The following is a 19,686-nucleotide window of genomic DNA, read 5'->3' on the forward strand; positions in this document are numbered from 1 at the left end:
GTTTAAAACTCTTTGCAATGACTTCAATTAAAAAACAACAGATGAAATTCACTACTTTTACTTATGCAAACAATTTACTTCTGCTGTCTTTACCAACTTTGTAAAATATCACACCACTGTGTGTAACAAACAAAACCAGCAGACATGTTTTATAACAGAAGCCTTGCACTGTTCAAACAAATTTTGAAGCACTGTCCTCTGTGACAGCAGCGCTGTGATAGTTCACAACAAAAAGCACAGAGTGAAAGTGCTTTCACTATTTGTCACAGAACATTAGACTTGTTATTAAAGATTTAGCACGCTGCAGAAGAGAAGAACAAAAGGTTTTAGGTCAACAAAATGATGTCATCTTACTCTGTTTCGAGGGCCTGTTTTATCTGTGTGACTAATCCATAAAGGTTAGAAGTAAACTCTCACTTTGTCATAATCAAGAACACAACTCATCATCCAAAACAACATGGACAAATTTTTGATAGCAGAGTCTTTGTGTCTGTCTTCCTAATTTTCCATCTAACCACACCCAAGCCTCAGTTTCCTCGCTCTCCTCTCCATCCCTCCATCCTCTGTTGCCTGATCCTCCCACAGGGTCTGACTGCTTCTCAGTGTCTCCCACGGTGGCTCCTTGGCTCCTGTGCATGTTGTCCTGGGTGACATGAATTAATGACAACGGTAGAGGATTCACACACCAGGCTCATCCATTACATAACTCTGGCAGGTCTGCAGCAGATCCACACACTTTTTGACACCTAATGCACAACACTGTACTGCACCTTCCACAGCTGACCCTTTTAAGTCCCCCACCACCACTGAACACACGCTTTCTCACCCCCCTCTGTGTTTGCTGCTGCACACAACATATGCTGCTGTGGGTTTGCAGCCATATGGCATGTGTCACAAGTATTTATCCCTCACCTGTGCAGTGGAGGCTGTATCTTTTAATGCTAAACTTGGCGACTAGAACACTGCAGTGGAGAAAAAGATAGCCTGATTGTTTAGAGATGGTTTCCCCTTTCAACCTACCCTGAAAGTCAAATGAAAAACTTCCACAATTTGTTTTTTAAGAAGAAAACTAACCAATTAAAGGGGTGGTAATCTGAAGCTCATCTCTCTGGTGCCATTAGGCTGCAGAAAGTAATGTGTGATCATTAATAGAAATTCATCTGCATCAACACTCCAGGGAGGCCTGAATGCCATGGGTCCCCTCGGCACCTGGATACACCTCATTATAAATTTCCTGTAAAGCCCCACAGGAGAGGGTAACTAGACTCTCAGCTCTCTTTTTAAAATGCTGAATTAAGACCAAGTGATCTGGCAAATTCTTGTTTATATCTGGCCTCAGATGGGTTTTCATTACTGTTAACTAATGCAGGAGGAGAATTTTTCCACATGAATTTGGAAAAGATAGATACCAGAATAACAATATTTTAATTGGGGCCCAAACACCGACTATGGTCAGCAGGACCCTATTGTATCTATAAGCATTATTTTTCTGTCAGAAGAATCACTAATGTAGGGGCTTTAACATGCCCACTGGAAACTGGCATTGTGACTGAAGATTTTATTTGCTCATAGTAGAAAACCTGGACTTGTCTGTACAGTTTTTGCAGTGAAAATACACCAATAATGCACTGTAACTTTTTAGAGCATATGTCAATCAACACCAAACCTTACAGGGACGATCACACACTGATCCTGAATACATTCATACATCAATATCATTACTTTGTCACAGCACTCACTACTGGAAATTGAACGTTTCCACCTCTGTTTTTGAATTTTACCTTTAAATATTCTGCCCCCACACCGATCAGTCTTAGCTGATAATGCTTGGTCTGCTTATGAGTCATCATAAGACTGACAAAAAAAAGCCTCCTGGAGCCATGGCCAAATCCAAACAGGAAGTTGACCAACTTGATCTCAATTTCAAAATAAGGCATTTTTGATGGTGCCAAATGTCTTTGGCCTATAATTACTTTAGTATACAATATTCTGTGATCTTCTGCTCTTTCTTGCAAGACAACTAAACAAACCTACATGGAACATCTCATCATAGCGCACCCTACTGGCAAAAGGAAGTGACACAAATGGGTCAAATCTTCATTCCTCTTATTGAGCTCTGACTTTGAAAGAAAGACCTCAGTAATTAGCCAAACACAGATATGTTTCATTGCAGGATGTCTCTCTGGTGATAGGGAGCATTTCAATATCTCGCCAAATTGACAGGAAGTATGTGCAACTCCTAGGGATGGGACCGATTCGATCCGATATCGGTATCGGGTCCGATATGGATGTAATTTATAGATCGGTTATCTGACTGACGGCGCCAATCCAAGCGACTGGTCCAAATCCATCCTACAGTTTGCAGTAGACCATGAACGCACCGCAGTCTAACAAGAGTCAGTCTGTGTGTAACTGAGCTAGTATTAGTTAGGGATGTTCTTAGTGGTATAATTACCTGGTTGAATAAACTTAAATCTATATTTAGAATAGTCAAGACTAGGGACTAGGGAAATTCAAGGTGTTGCCCTTAACTCAACAATACAACTGACATTAATAACTAAAAAAATCTAACCTTTGGACAGTCTTTTCTTGAAGTGCAGAGGATGTTTTGAGAGAGGTGTAAAGCGTCAAAGTTAAAAATATTCTCTCTCTCTCTCTGCTGTTAGTGAAGCACTTTCACAGTTCTCCCATAGAGTCCGTTCCACTTAGATATTCTGCAGAATAACTTCATTAAATATTAAGTAACTCCTCGCAGAATAACAAACCTACAAAGCGCTTGTTTTGTTACACTCCTTCCCTCTTCCTCACATGCTGGACAAAGTAAGTGCACTGAAATGAAACAAAACAGTACACACCCATGTTGGGAGTTGCAAAAATGGGGACTATCATTTTTTTAAACGTACAAGCTCAATAAACAGAATGATGTTAGTTTTTCCACTGATTAATTGTCTTGAAACATCAGTCTGACAGGCAGGACATGGACAGCCTCTATAAAAACATTTATTTCCTTTTGCTCTGTTTTAACTTTTCATTACTGTCTGGCTTTTATTTCAAATGAGATCAACCATTGGGACAAATACGTCAAACTGTGCAAAGCTGAATATATAGATTATCACAATTCATGCCTCTCATCATCCATTTTCTCACAGCATTCTCCATATTTTTCTTAGCAGCTGCAAAACACCTGTGACGGATCATAAACAAGGAGTTAGCTTAATGATGACAGCTGACTGTTCACAAAAAAACTCAAATCCACTATCTCAGAATATTAGAATATAGCAAAATACAACTAAAAAGGATTTATAATACAGAACTCTCTGGAAAATTATGTCCATTTCAATTATACCCTTTTGCACAAATTGCTGCATCAATGCAACATGGCATGGAGCCAAATAGTCTGTGGTACTGCTGGGGTGTTATGAAGACCAGGTTGCTCTGACTGCAGCCTTCAGATCACCTGTATTGTTGGGTCTGGTGTCTCTCATCTTTCTCTTGACAATAGCCCAGAGATTCTCTATGGGGTTCAGGTCAAGCCACTTGGCTGGCCAATCAAACACTGTAATATCATGGTCAGTAAACCAGTTTCTGGTACTTCTGACTTCACAGTGGGCAGGGGCCTTGTGCTGCTTAAAAGGAATCAGTATCTTCATAGTCCAATTCAAGGAGCCCACTTTGTGAAACTTTCCTAAATTAATGAATCTGCTTTGTTTGTCAGTCCTCTAAAGGCTGAGCTGATCCCTGTTGCTTGTGTTCCATGTCTTACACACTTTTCCTTCCATACAACTTTCCATGAATATGCTTTGATACAGCCAATACTAACAGCCTATCCTTTCAGCAATGACATTCTGTGGCTTACCCTCCTTGTGGAGTGTGTCAGTGACGGTCTTTTGGACAACTGTCATGCCAGTCTTCACTATGAGCGCAGCTGTGTGAACTGAACCAGAATAAGAGTATAAAGGCTCAGGAAACCTTTGCAAATTAGACTTTCCCACAACAATCTAATATTTGAGATAGTGTTTTTATTTGCATGGAGTGTGAGCTGTTCTCATCAAGATTAAAAATAAAAAAAAGCTTTACAATATTACAATTTGTGTGTGATGGACCTAAAATATACAGATTTAAATCACTGAAAAATACATTTTTCAGGACATTATATTTATTGAGATTTAATATTTTCATATATCAACAACCATAGTCTTGTTTTCCATCAGCAATGGGTGCTATCTACTTTTGGGGTCTCTTGTTTGGAATCAGCAGCTAAAGAGGTGTAAAGACATGGCAGAAGCTCATTAAGATTTCACCATTTGGAATGCATCTTGCAGGACTGTCAGCCAAGTAAGGACATCTGGTTTTGAAAAAGAAGTCAATGCACAAGTGCAAATCCACATTTGCTCAAATGTCCACAAAAAAGCTTCAGAATAAAAGATACACACCCATTAAAAAGACATTTTTTAACAGCAGTTTGTGGAATGTTTAAAGCACAGTTAATATATATATATATATATATATATATATATATATATATATATATATATATAGGCTATGTGTTAGGGAAATAGACACTTAAATCTAAAGTTATGGGCATGAATAATGAGAAATCAGATTTTAAAATTTGCCTTCTGTCAGACTAGGTAATTTCTTCATTGGCATGGGTGTAACATGAGTGTAGCTGAAGGTATTCCAAATATGACAATGGCCATTAGCAGGCTTTAAAAGTCTGCTTCATAAACTATGGCTGATATCACCAAGAGTAAACCCAATGATAGAGATGCACCAGTTATAAAAATCAGAGCCAATGCCGAAGTTCAAAATAACAATGGAGCTGATGGCCATTACTAATGCTCATCGCTTTTTTTAGTGGAGACTCCCATAATTCCAACACTTTTTCTTATGTTTGGCTATGTAAACAGATCAAAGTTTGTCCAACAGGTCACATCTTCTGCCAAGTAATAAATATTTTCTCTGAATCAGCTGTTAGGTGTGATAATGTCAGCATATAAATTATGCAACACAACAGATAAATATCTGATATTGATATTAGTTCATGAACACATCATTTGCAGAAGACCCATGTTTGTCAAAAGGGCTTGTACTGATGTTAAACCAAAGCATTTGTGCATCCCTGGTCCATGATTATATACAGTCTATGGTGTTGACAAGAGGTAAGAACATAACAAACAAGACATAAATAACAGGTAGACAATAAAAGAGACTGAAAAACAGCTCTATCAAAGTGACCCCATGAATATCCTAATAAACCATGATAAAATTATATTGTGTACTATTGTGAGTTTAGTGTATTGTTCCATAGCTACCTGTCATACAGTAAGCAGCTAAAAAACACCAAATTATAAGCCTTTTTAATGAAAAAGGACTCCTTTAAATCAGATTGATGCACTTAACACAAAGAAAAAGCTGCATGCCAACTACATATTTTTATGCATTTTACTTCACTGAGCTAATCTTTTCAACACTTTCTGCACCTGAATTGGGTTAACTCTCCAGTGGCATGCAAGCAAGTATTAAAAAACTTTTTAGGACTCTGGCTGCACATTCTGCACTAGAAGTGACATAATCCAAATCCAGAGGACTTAAGAGTCTACACCACTACACAAACATGTGAATTAATGCCACAAAATGATCCTAATCACTTCTGACCTCTCCCATGACAGCAAGTTCACACAGCTGTTTAAAAGGTAAGAAATGCATGCAGCAACACTGTGGCTGTAATGGAAGTGTCATAAATAGTTGATAGCAGCTTTCCTGCAGGCAGCAGCACACCTTGCAGCCTCTGAATTGCTGCTTGGCTTTACAGTGGGAACTCCTCCAGAATTACATAATGCAGCACCAGAGTGTGTTTTGTTTGCCAGTATGCTGGCACACATTGATAGCACTGCTTGTATCGTATGAAATTGTTACTCTCTCTTGCTCTCTTTTAATCTATTCATATACTATTACAAAGAGAAGTCATTTTTTAGCATGCCTAAGCTGCGAAAAATATTTTTTTGCAGCAATATACGCTGCCTTCTGTTGGTCAGTTCTTTGGTATAAGCTGCCCTGAAAACTGAATCAAATATGTTTGTGTGTGAGACAGGAGAGGGAAGTTTTCTACATTTATCTTTCCAATAAATCCAGATTTGTGTAATAGATTCCTTTTTCATCCTGGCTGAAGTGCCCACTTCACTGTAAATTTCATCTCCCTGCAAGCCAGGAAGATGTTACACAATCTAAGCTGATTATGTCTTAGACAACAAACCTCCACTGTAGCAGAGAGCTCAAATGGAGCACAACTGCAGAGCATGTCCCCTGTCTAAATATTTCCATTTAACAAGCCCCTGCTTAGACTCAGGGAGGTGCCTTTGAATGTTTGCCTGAATGCTTATTGTAGAGCTGAATCACAGCTGAGCGTGAAAGAAGTTAATTGAAAAGGAGAGGGTTGTAGGGTAGTAGAGTACATCACCTCTGTCACAACTCACTGCTTTGCCCTTTTGTTGCTGCTGCCAACGCTGAAAGGCCGTAAACAGCCATTGAGATGCAGCTTGAGGGAAGAAGAGGACTAATATGAAACCAGTTCAGGATCATGAGAACAACAGTTGATCTTGAATAGGGATGTGCATGAATAACTGGCTAAATGATTAAAAATCACCCTTGCTAGTCGCACCAAAATTACCAGTCGACTGGATTATCTTTTAAGTTTTATGTTGGTCTTAAATGTGCTCAAACAGTGACATGGGAAACCACAACTTGCCAGGACTGGCTGTAGTTCCGGCCAATGGGCCTTATCTCCTTGCCTTACTGACTGGATGTAAACAGACACAATAACATATTGTAAAGCAGAGTTTAGGCAGTATTTTGATTTAGAAAATGGAGATTAGTTCACTATAGAGCAAATCACTCCCTCTCAAGTCAATCTTAGCAGTTCCACTGCACACCCTGGTCCATCAACTGTGTGCAAGAGGCGCCACTTCACGAGATACAAACCAGGTCCATTTTTGGCTGATGAGATGCATTAATCCACGTAGGGCAGATCAATCCAAGCAGAAGGAAAAACTTGCATAGCATCTGGTCAATTTCAAAATACAACACAATGCAATCCTGACTGTAAATTACATCACCATATCAGCATTACCTCTCATCTTCGGGTATAACACAAAGATCATTATTTAATCAGACCGTCACAGAGGCAACATGACACCATGGATGAGGAGAGGTTAACTTTTGAGGTGGAAAACCACAGGATATAATGGGAAACTGCATATCCTTTCTGAAAAACATAAACCTTTAACTTCAAAATGTACTCCCTCATGTTAGCAGCAAAAAAATCTGGAATAATGTCAACATAACCAGCAAATTAACTTCACAGAGCCAACATTGTCTGTTGTTTGCAAACTTTGAAAACTCATAGTTCACCTTTGACTTTGTGATCTCTTGTCTCCACCAGCTAAGCACTCCAATGCATACTACTACAGAAATACATAAAGTGGAAAAGGGTGTTCTCCATTGTTTTGAGCAAACCACTTGGCACACAGAAAGCAACCGAGTGATGTTACCTTTAAGGGGTGAGCTGGCACATCAACAAGAGCAATTCATAACCACCACAGATATGCTGGAAAGTCCTACGGATCTTGCAAGAATCAGAACTAGCACACTGGGATATATTTAGTATGTATTTAGTTTGAACTGCAGCCTATTCAATCTAGACATGAAATGGTGGAAAAAAAGCTAGGGTTGGGTATGAGACCTGGAACCGCTTCTTCATTTCAGGGATTCATGGATTTGTGGAAAGGCTATATAATCATGCATTAAAAATATTTAACAAACAGTCCAAGATGTTACCACTGTCATGTTATGAGAAATCTAAATATGATAAATTTTGACAAATACATCACATTTTCAAATGTCAATCTCATCCACAAATATTTTACATGGCTTAGCTCCTTAAGTTCTATGTGACATGGTGCATCCTTTACAGGCAGTTAGGTCTCTAACCCGCAATTTCCACATAGGATGACTGCGCCGCTCACCGAAGCGCCGCGGGTTTGGTCTGACTGAAGGCGAGAGACCTTGCCCACTGGAAGCAAGTCTAGAGTGCTGTGCTGTGGCGCACAGCCCTGATCAGCAGGAAGAGATCACGGGAGAACTGCGAGTTCTCGCAGGAATAGTATGTCAACAGTGGACTATTTTACCTTTTGGGGTTAATTTATCATCCTTTCCGGTATAAGACCACGATATTATTTCTTCCTCATTGGGTGAGTACATTAGTGAAGTTAAAAGGTTAATGTTTGCTTAAAGGATCTGTGGTTTTATGTAAAAGACCCTTTGCTCTCGCTGCAGGATGAGACGCAATGTTGATATAGCGATGATTTACAATCAGTAGTCTGGGCATTGTGTTGTATTTTGAAAGAACCGGATACTCTACGCTTGTGACTTCCTCTTCTGGAGCTTTCTGATCGTCAGGTGTTGATGTGATTTGGCAGCAGCCGGTGCTAAAAATAGACCTGTAGCATATTTTAAACGAAGCGGAGCAAAGTGTTGGTCCAGGCATGCGCCACTGCCGGTCTGGAAATGCTCTGATAGACTAGAGAAGGAGCGATGTGCTCCGCAGTATGATTCGCCGGTGGTTTGCAGCCCGTTCGCTGTATGTGGAAATTGGAGGAAATTAGGGAACTGTGAAGTACCACTTCTAAATACCTCTTTAGGTTAAATGTCCTTAAAAGGAGCTAACATATGGAATACACTCCCTACCAACCTTTAAATAACCAAAGCCGTCAAACTTTTAAATCAAAACTGAAGCAAGTTTTAAAAGTGAGCCAATCTATCAATCTATATTGAATTTCCCTTCGAGGATAAATAAAGTTCTTGTATTGTATTGTATTATCTTGTAGTCATGTGTAAAGGTGGTGTTAGCAGGGATGGTGTTTTGTTCGATGTGTCTTAGATATGTACACTTAAATCGCCTAATTATTACTTTATCTTTTATTTTCACATGAATTAATGTATGCTTGTATAACTATGAATATAGATCTTTGCACATGGGATAGTATACACATGCAAGTCTTGAATATTTGGAGTTACTAAATGACTCATGCAAGTATGCTTTCTGTATGTTTTACATATAAACATACAGAAAGTATGCGTTCATCCCTGCCAGATAAACCAATAAATAAATAAATAAGGCACATGGATATTAATTCTACTGAGGGCTAAATGATTTCCAAAAATATTCAATTGCATTTTTAATTAAGATGGTACTGAAATAGATCCTTGACACATTTCAGCCCAAAGAGACATTGCACCTCCTGTGATCTGAAAAAAGTAGAAGGCCATCTTGCAATTCCCATTCAAATTTAGATTAATTGTGAGCCTATTTCTACTGTTTGGTTCCTAACAGACACAATACTTTCTCAATGACAATTTCTTCATCCAAAAAAACTGTACTTATTTGGCAAGGCTTTCTGTGCATATATATCATAATGTCATATGTGTTTTTGTATGTCAGTTAAAACAAATTCAGGATTTAGATTCAATAAGAACTAGCTTCGATAAGTACAACCACGATTACAAATTATTAAATAGGAATGGTACACAAGCCTATATTTACCTTATAAAAGTTTTATATTTCAACAAGTTCAAAGTAAAGATGCATACAAAAACACCTGATCTAAACTGGTAGCATTTTCTGTCTGATTTCTGTACTTTCCCCCAGTGTCATGCACTCTGCATTCCTCTAAATTGCAAACCTTGCTAACTCTGAAATCCACGCAGCCATGGTTCAAGAACACGCTGGAACAAAACAATATATAATGTAAGTAGTTACACAAAACCAAGAAAAGTAATAAGTGAATTCCTTGTTCTAAAGCTCAGGTCAGAATGATAGTGCCTAATAAATGAAAGAAAAAAAATGGCTGTTTCTATGTCAGCATTTTTCCCAGAAACATTCTAATTATTGATTTCCACATTACACTAACCTTTTCACTTCCACTGTTCCCAGATGCTGCTCAGAGAACTTATTGATTGTGGTGGACAGCCAGACACTACAGATACATCCTCAATCACCGGGAGCCTAAATTAAACATGTCCTTACAATAGCTGGGAATCTTGCTGGAGTTTGGAGGCAGTGTGACCATTACTGTTTAGAGAAACAGAGAGGAAGTGGGAGAAACAGATAACCGAGGCAGATAGACCCTGCAGCATTGTATTGCTAGATAATGAGGATAGCTGTATGCAGATCGGGTACTGCAGTAGCTCAGTGTAAAAAATAACTAGTTTAGATGCACTGTTACAAAAGGCTTAATAACACTGTCAAAAAAGGGAAGTCTTTGGATTTTGGTTCATAAATATATAAATAAAACTGTGTTTGCTTGATTTCCCCTAAATTTTTCACTCTCTCCATGTATGGTTATAGCCTTAGTAAGGGTTCATAGGAGCAAAGCACACCTTAAAAATAATTCACATAATGCGATAATTCAGAGGTCCAAGATGCACTGAGTAATCTGGTTGACTACAAATCAGTTAAGTTACAAAAAAAAAGCCACAGGTCAGGTGCTTTTCCTAGTGTTCTTCATTGTATTATAATCACAGATATCCACCAGACATGCACTTATTCTCAAGATACAGCTCTTTAAGATCGAAAGAAGAAAATGTGAAGAGTCAAACACAGTCTCCATGACAGCGAGAACCGAAGGTGGGTGTTGAACTGTTCACCAGGGACCAGCCCCCGCACTGTGACCCCGATCAGTGGAAACAGAGGAGCTAAGCTACTCGCCTCCGGTGCCTTGGACCTGAAACCGGGCTCTGGGATGCCCGCTCCTCTGCTCCAGGCTAAAGCCTTCTCAAAGGCATATTAAGACTTGGACTGCTTTATTAAGGAACACAATCCTTGCACAATTATAGCCTCATGCAGGGTGTTTGGGGAGAAAAGCAGAAGCTGGTAGGTTGATTGTGTGGGACTGGATCTGCATACTGTACTTGCTTTCTGTGTGTGAGCATGATGCGGCTCAACATATAAAATATGCATCTGAATAAGTGGGTCAAGATATGAAAGAGGGCTTCAAAGGTTTGAGGATGGATCTACTGTAAGCATGAACTACATACCTGTGTTCTTTATCACAGTCTTTATACGGTTATGATTTGTAAAATTTTGAAGTCAGAAGGCAGTTTACGCTACTATAACACATCCAAATGTAGGTGATTATTTATAAGCGGTGTATTTGGTACTGCAGGGATCACTATGGTAATGAAGTACAATCATGTATTCTTGACGGGAAAATTGACTGAGCATGCTTGATGGATTGCTTGGTAGGCGGGCTGTTTCACCGAAATGGGATGATTGACAGGGGTGCGTTTCGGCCCCCTGTTGAGGCGCAGCAGGGGGGTATGTAAAGGTGAAGTTCTGGGTCTCAGGGACCACAATGCGGACCCCCCGGGGAGGGTAATCACCATGAGGCCAGCAACAGTCAGCACAGCAGTGGCCCCTCGTCACAAAGACACTCCTCTCCAGAGACATGGCTGCGCCTTTGTGCTCCCCCACGTTCTGAGTGTGTCCCTCTCCAGGGGGCTTGAGAGGCACCACAGGGTGCCCATTAAACCATTAGGAGTGGAGGACAGCCCTGACAGGCTGATACACAAACACGCACACGCTCACATATAAATACACATTCAACAGCAATGCGTGTACTGTAAGTACACAGATGCCCCGCGACGACAAAAGCGGAGCATTGTTCACTTAACATCACTGTCAGCCATTTAGAGCTTGAATGGCAGAACAATCTGTCATTTTTGTTTGCTCACTTACTTCCTTGGTAATCTCTCATTGACTCACTCATTCATTCACTGACTGAATCGCTGACTCAACTGAGCAGAGTTCAAGTTCAGTGGTGTTTTGCCAAGTTAGGATTTGTAGATCTGAGACTGAAACACATTGTTGTGATAAAGTATTTTCCCCCTGACTGATTTCTTTATTTTTTTCTCTTTTTTTTTTTTGCATATTTATCACACTTAAATGCCCCATATCATCAAATAAATCTTAATATTACCCAAAGATAACCAGAGGAAATATAACATGTATTTTTTTTAATGATGGTATAAATTATTATGGGAAAAGGGCCATCTAAACCTACCTGGCCCTATGGGAAAATCTTATTGCCTCCTTGTTAAACCATGAAGTAACACTTATTAACCTTATTAATCTTATAACTCAACTTATTAGTTGAGTTCAATTTCCCTACCCACCTTCAGGCATGATTACTTCAAGACCTGCTGAATCAGGAAATTCCTTAAACAGAACCTGTCTGAGAAAGAGAAGCAGGCTACAAGATTTCAAAAAGCAACACATCATGGAGCCATCTAAAGAAATTCAAGAACAGAGGAACAAAGTGATTTACATCTCTCAGTCTTGAAAAGGTGACAAAGCCATTTCTATGGCACTGGGTCTCCAGTGAACCACGTGAGAGCCATTATCCATTAATGGAGAAAACTTGGAACGGTGGTGAACCTTCCCTTGAGTGGCCAACCAGCCAAAATTACTCCAAGAGCTCAACAACAACTCATCCACAAGGTCACGAAAGGCACAGAACAACATCTAATGACCTGCAGGCCTCACCTGACTCAGTAAAGGTCAGAGTTCATGATTCAGCTATAAAAGAAGAGACTGGGCAAAAATGGCATTCAAGGGAGAGTTCCACTGCTGACCAGAGAGAACACAAAGACTTGCTCACATTTGCAAAAAAGAATCCTGATGATCCCCAAAAGTTTTGGGAAAATATTCTGTGGACTGATGAGACAAAGGCTGAACTTTTTGGAGGGTGTGCATCCCATTAGATCTGCCATAAAACTAACACAACATTTCATCAAAAGAACATCATACCAACAGTTAAACAGGGTGGTGGTAGTCTAATAGCCTGGGGCTGCTTTGCGGCTTCAGAACCTGGACAACTTACCATAATTGATGGAATCATGAATTCTGCTCTCTACCAGAAAATCCTGAAGGAGAATGTCTGGCCTTCAGGGCCCATATCCATAGATTGCATTTTAGCACTGGCAGCGCTTATTTTCACTTCAAAATCAATGTAGTCCAGCATTCTGAGTTCTCAGTACTCTGGGCAGAAAAAAACCTCAGTTTTTGCCACCATGCTCTCATTTGAAAACCATTCAACTGTTGGAACTGCACTGCATTCATTCATTCATGTTCAATGTTACTTCTCCCTCGTTTGCCAATCAAAAGCAAGAAGAGGCCATAGCAGAAGAGAAACCCATCTGACTCCGTTTTTTTTTTTTTTTGTTTGTCGGTCTGCAGCTGCTGGCTGTGCCAGGACAAATTCCTTTACATTGTTTTAAGAAACAAAATGAAGGTTTTGGAGGTTTAAGTCCGGACTTTAATCTGATCAAGATGCTGTGGCATGACCTTAAAAAGGTCATTCATGCTTGAAACCCCTCCATTGTGGCTGAATTAAAACAATTCTACAAAGAAGAGTGGGCAAAAACTCCTCAACAGTGATGAAAAAGACTCATTAGCAAATGCTAACTAGCAGTTGTTGCCGCCTAGGATTGCACGACCAGTTACTAGGTTTAAGGAGCAATTACTTTTTCACACAAAGCCAGGAAGGTTGGATGGCTTTATCTCTTGATAAATAAATAAATCAATACATTAAATCATGATTTAAAAACTTTTCTTGATTTGAAGCCAATAAAGCGCTGTTAAACATGCATACTTCATTGTGAAGAAGAATTAATTGACTGTATCATCCTCAGGGCTGTTTGACCTAATGTAAGATGGAAAATTACAGCTCAGGAGAGATGTTTACTGTACTAACCAACACATCTGTAGCCATTAGGACAGGAGATGCTATTTTTCCTCCAGCACCCAAACAAAAGCTATTTTTAGAGCATGTTGGAGCCTTGGAGGGATGAAGCAACCAATTAAAAATGGTAGCTGGTGCCAGGGTACATTTATGAGCACAGTGCTAGAGGGTAGCTGTAACATATTAGCTCTCTAGCTATGGCGCTGATTTGGCAGAGAAGTGTTTTTTTGCAGATAGTAAAAGGGTCAGTTACTATTAACAAAAGAAAAGGGTTGAACAGTGTTTCACATCAGCTCTAGATCTGAAAAAGAATCCAATAAAACTGTCAAGGAAAGAAGCATCACAGTTTAAACTAGGCTACAATGCTTCACAGTGAACTCTTTGATGTCTGCAAGCTTTGGCTCATTTGACACTTTTGCCCTGTAGCTCCAATTTCTGTTTGCAGCGAGCTCTAAGATTTTTCCTCAGCCTTTTGACATTCATAGTTTGACATTGTTCCTCTTTTGCTTTTCCTTCTACAAAGCAGCCTGACTTCATCCCTAAACCAGGGCTTGTCGTTTGTAAAAAAAAAAAAAAAAAAAAAAAAAAAAAAAAGTCTAAGTTAGATGGCATACTCTAAAAGAGAAATCCTCTTTATGAGTCTTAAAACCCAACGATCAGTGCTGCCTGCCAGCATGCTAGAGGATCTGTCTGTGAGTCTACAAGCACTTGACAGCTGGCTCACTCACTCATCACAACCTCATTCAGCCTGTCCCCTAGCTTAAGTTTCTATCTACATGGTTTTTATATCTTACACATTTTTTATGACTTTTTTTTCATCTATTTCTGATTCTAACTGATGAAAGTCTATGTCCATATAGTGGATAATTTTATTTCTGTTGCTTAACTGAATTCATTTAATATTTCAAAATGTATCAAAATGCAAAAAAGTACTATTAAATGTCTTCTTTATAATGATTTGTTATTTTGCTTCTCTAACTTTTATATAATTTAACAGTTCCAGATCTCACTTTTTAACGTTTTGGCCCTGTTATCCATCCATTATCTACACGGCTTATCCTGTTCTGGGCTTTGGTGGGCTGGAGCCAATCCCAGCTGTCATTGGTGGAGGAGCAGACTAGTCGCCACAGGGCTGATATAGAGATAAAAAAAAAACAGGCACACTCACATTCACACCTATTCCAATTTAGAGTCACCAACTAACAACTAACCTAACTTACTAACTGAAAGAGCATGTCTTTGGACTCTGGGAGAAAGCCAGAGTACCAAGAGGGAAACCACGCTTGCACAGGGGGAACATGCAAACTTCTCAAAGAAATGATTTGAACTGGGAGGCAACAGCGCTACAGCCTTTTTCAGACTGGACATGTGAGACGCACGTCTTAACAATGACTTTTATTCAGCCTGCATGTTAACAAGTGAAACCTTTCACACTGCTTGTGCATGGTGTCTTGCACCTCATACATGCATCTCATGTGGAGAGAGTAAAGAGATAGATGAGAAAGTGATAAACAGAGAATAATATTTACCTTGTTTTAGCAGAAAAATATGTCCACATCAGCAGAATATGTTTGCATCATGTCTTTTGTTGTCCCTGATGAAGGCACGAGGCCAAAATGTGTCTGTCTAATAAAGTTCTTCAATAAACTTACTATTGGTGAAGCTTTCTGTTTGTACAACAGTAGAATATGTCAAAGGTGAGATAAACACAGCATGAGTACCCTTCCAGTTTATGCTTTTCAAAAGGTACAGTCCATTATAGCATTCTGTGGAGAAGCTCACCCTGTTTGGGACAGTAGGGAGACACCAGAGAAAGCACATGCAAGAGCTGCACACAGCAAAACACGCATCCACTATGAAATCGGTATAAACCCTGCACTGCCTGTTTTGGGATCAGACAACAATAAACCTAAATTTGACGTGACTTTGATTGTATCTCACCCACAACGGTAATAAGGCCATACATAAATGCAAGCAACTGAAATGCAATAAATGAATGCAACACATATTCATTCTCCAGATAAGCATGGCTTATTGGTGTAAAGTGTACTGATGAAACTGTCAACAACAATGTGCTATCATAACATCATGACTGACTTATAAAGCAGTATGACAGAACTAAGAAATTCAACAGTGTACTCTCAACATTGTGGTCAGTGAAAGCTCCAGGAAACTGGAAAGTGCATAGCAGCTCCTTAAAATACTTGGGAAGCTACAAATGTAAACCACAGAAGATGAAATTCAACAAAATCTGGTCAAGGAATTAAAATGAACATTACTGAATGAACAAAGTGAGCACATTTATTCATCCATCCATCCGGTAGCTTTACTGCTTATCCCATTCACAGGAGGCTGGTGCCGATCCCAGCGGCAACCCTTACCACCATGCTGTCCTGAACATATTAAATTCCTTACATTATTACAGAGCAAAGCAAGTAACTAAACTCTCAAAACAACTGCTGCAAATAATCATGACCCCAATCATACTACATGAAAAAGCATATGTGGAATTACAGACTACTACCACTTTGAACCAAGAAGTCTTACACTGCAAGAGTTCAACACTTTGGATCAAAGAAGTTATCCCACAAAACAGCAATGCCACCATTAGCTAGCAGAAGCAATAGCTTACTGGCATAGTTAACACAGTTAAAGGTAGATTAATTTTGGCTCATGGATTTGACTCACAGTTTTTGTGCAGGCCAGTCAGACAGTCATTTCCTTCATCTTCTTTGGTATCCACAATCTTTGGAATCCTCCTTAAACCTTTCTCGTTGCTGGAACAAGCAGTTCTTGTTTGTCACACAGAAGTCATCAATTCTCCTATTTATATAAATAAAAAAAGTAAATTGTACATAATCAGTTTATCGATTTTAACACAGTATCATGCAAAAACTTTGTTGAATTAGTACAACTACTACTGCTAAATTAGTGTGCGTATGCCTCTGTGTCCGAACTCACAAAGTGAACCAACCCTTGAATCATACTAACAACAGATCAATGGTGGTCAGCACTCAACAGAAATATCAGTTTTTACATAAGCTTTAACACAGTAAAATGCACATTTTAACAGTAAAATGTTGAATCAGTATGCTCAAAGCTACTCTTTGCCTTCTGCTAGTGTGTGTACACAATTGTGAACCAGCCTATTTATACAAACAGCAGATAATGGCAGCCAGTACTGACAACTGAGACATTATTATGCAAGGTAAAAATAGGGTTCAATTTAAATTACGTAAGCTAGTTGATATAGATTGATGTATCCATAGTTTATCAACACGTTTTATTCACTAAATAACTGTCACCACAAAATTTGGATGAATAGAAAAATCTAGGACAAATTATAGAGGGTATTTATTTAGTTATTAAAAAAGGAACTGAAAAACACCTGCAAGTAGTGTTATTTCATAACTAGAGGAGGAAAAACAACACAATATAATGTGGGTGGGAGATTGCATTGTCATTCTTCCACTATGACATCCATGGATGTCACTCATGTCTACATAATGAGCAGGTTCATAGCAGGAAAACACCTGCTTAGCTTAATAAATGCATACCTGGACTAAGACAACATGTAAAGGTATGCATTACAGAAAATAACAAATAAAGCTGTTCTAGCATGCTCTTTTCCACGCTGCCAAATCTGAAAAACCCCAAAGTTAAGTTTTTACCATTTCAGAATTTAAAAAAGCAGAGGTGGAAAAAGTGCATGACTATTGTACTCCAGCAAAGTACAGTTACTTTGGTTAAAATTTACTTAGGTAAAAGTAAGTGTGCTGGTCTATAAATATACTCAGGTAAATGTAGAAGTTTTTCATTTACAGTTTACTAGTACTGATTACTGAATGAGTTTGGAAAACAATCGAATTTCTTTTATTTTTCCCCCAATATTGCATTTGTGATTTGATATGCCATTACTTTTAAGTTCCTCATCTTAAGTATAGTTTAACAAACACAAGCAATCACACTATAATAGAAACAACACAACATTAGATAGATTAAACATTAACTGTTTTTTTCCCTGTAGGCCAGGATGAACTAACATGATGCACGTATCAATATGAATAACAAATGTTTATTTATCTAATTTGATCACAGTAGTGTTTTTTTTTTAAAGCTTGTAAGCAATCATCAGAAAACTAGGGCTGAACAATTTTGAAAAATATCTCATATTGCAGATCCAATGTGAATTGTTGTATTGAAGGAAATTATCATTTTATGTCATTCTCATTCTTAAAGAAGAAATATATATACAAAAGTAAGAAAAGTTGGACTTGAAAAAATATATACTTGAAACAATTGATGCTTCACTGTTTGCATGATGTATAGAGGATAACATTGGGTTTATCTCAGTCTATAAATACTGTTGATCTTCTTGTACTCTTCTCATTTAGAGTTATTTCTTTTTTCAACTATTTATATATATATTTTTTTTTTCATTTACGCCCAATGTAATTTATTTCTATCAATGTAAAATGTTTATTTGATTACTACTTCTCAACATTTTCAGGTAAAATGTACATGTTGGCAACACTAAGACAATTCCTGTCCTTTGATTTGCGCAATTTTGCTTTCTTCTGTTAAGTGTATTACTGTTCAGGTTTTTGTTTCATTTTACTCTTGATAAACATATCGTCAGCCTCATGGCATAATTGCCTTGGTAATTTTTTACAAAATTGAGACATCTGCCTAACTCTTCTCTCCTAGGCTGCTGAGTCATTGTGCCTTATTGCCTATAGCATCAGCCAATCAGAGTGCTTGTTGCAGTTCATAAGCATTATCATGCCTAAGTCATCTATTATTTATCTATTAAGTCACTTTTATCTGTTATGTATGTCTTGTTGTGGCGTGACTCTTTTTAAGAAACTTGCTCACACATTTGATAGATCTAACTGTATCAGTATAAAAAAATCCTATGTGTTTGGCAAAATATGTGGTTTTTCTATTTTTCCGGAAAACCTTAAAATATGACTCAGGCAATTATGCTAGGAGGCTTTGGTGTTGTTAAAAAAGAACAAATATTGTACTGTACTGTCTCCATTATATACAGTAATTTGAGTGAACGTAACAGTAATTAGTTTCTTTCCACCCCTGGTTACTTTCTACCTCAGGTGAAAAGAAAAATGTGGGGAAACATACCTTTAATGCAGCTTTCTTAAAAGTTTAGAAACTCAAATGGGAAACAGTGGCGCGTTAGCTGCATTGCGCACCTTGTCAAAGGGTTGACTTCGTCTCCAGGTGAAAGGTCTAAACACTCTAGTTCAGTTCCAGCATCGCCTCGACAGGCAAAGAGGTGTTTGCCTCAAGTCCCACCAAGTTTTATACAAGGTCGAACTTTATTTCCCGGAAGGTTTTATTTTTCTCCCGCTGTGAATGTGCGATGATAAAACAAGCTAGCTAACGGCTACGCTCCTACCAGGCTAAGCTAAACACGCACCGTCAACTCGAACGACCGTTACTCATTTGCTAGCTCTGTAAGGGGAAACCTGGAGATGCCTACTAAAGAAATGGATATTTATGTTTGGAGACATTAAACTCTACTTACCAAGGAAGACTGAGCAGAGTCAGTCTTTACACCAACCTGGGACCAACGTTTAACCGAAATGGCACGCAGATGTCAGCCTCGTGCAGAGCGTCAGAAGGTAAGTCCACTTACACTTTATTTGTTTGATGTTCCAGCGTTACGTAGGGGTCTATGTTATAGCGCCTCCCTGTCAGCTGCTGTGAGCTAAGCAATATTCTGTGCATCTTATGTCTGCTAATAGTTGTCAAGCTTGTAGACAAGGCCTCTGTCAAGCTGAAGAATGTTTTACTGTGTTGGTCTCCTCAGTAATAGTATGGCTCTGTTGGTATCATGTGTGGGTTATTTTGGCTGACATTCTGCCAT

General features: G+C 38.8%; 1 long non-coding RNA gene across 1 annotated transcript; it reads right to left on the minus strand.

Annotated features, from left to right (window-relative positions):
- Window positions 1-225: 225 nt before the first annotated feature.
- Window positions 226-19,427, minus strand: LOC121516200. Its single transcript, XR_005992449.1, has 3 exons — window positions 19,345-19,427; window positions 16,488-16,622; window positions 226-643 (listed from the first exon to the last, which is right to left on the minus strand). It is a non-coding gene; the product is annotated as an uncharacterized LOC121516200 (long non-coding RNA).
- Window positions 19,428-19,686: the final 259 nt, after the last annotated feature.

This window comes from Cheilinus undulatus, linkage group 10 (genome assembly GCF_018320785.1).
Source record: "Cheilinus undulatus linkage group 10, ASM1832078v1, whole genome shotgun sequence".
Taxonomy (NCBI): domain Eukaryota; kingdom Metazoa; phylum Chordata; class Actinopteri; order Labriformes; family Labridae; genus Cheilinus; species Cheilinus undulatus.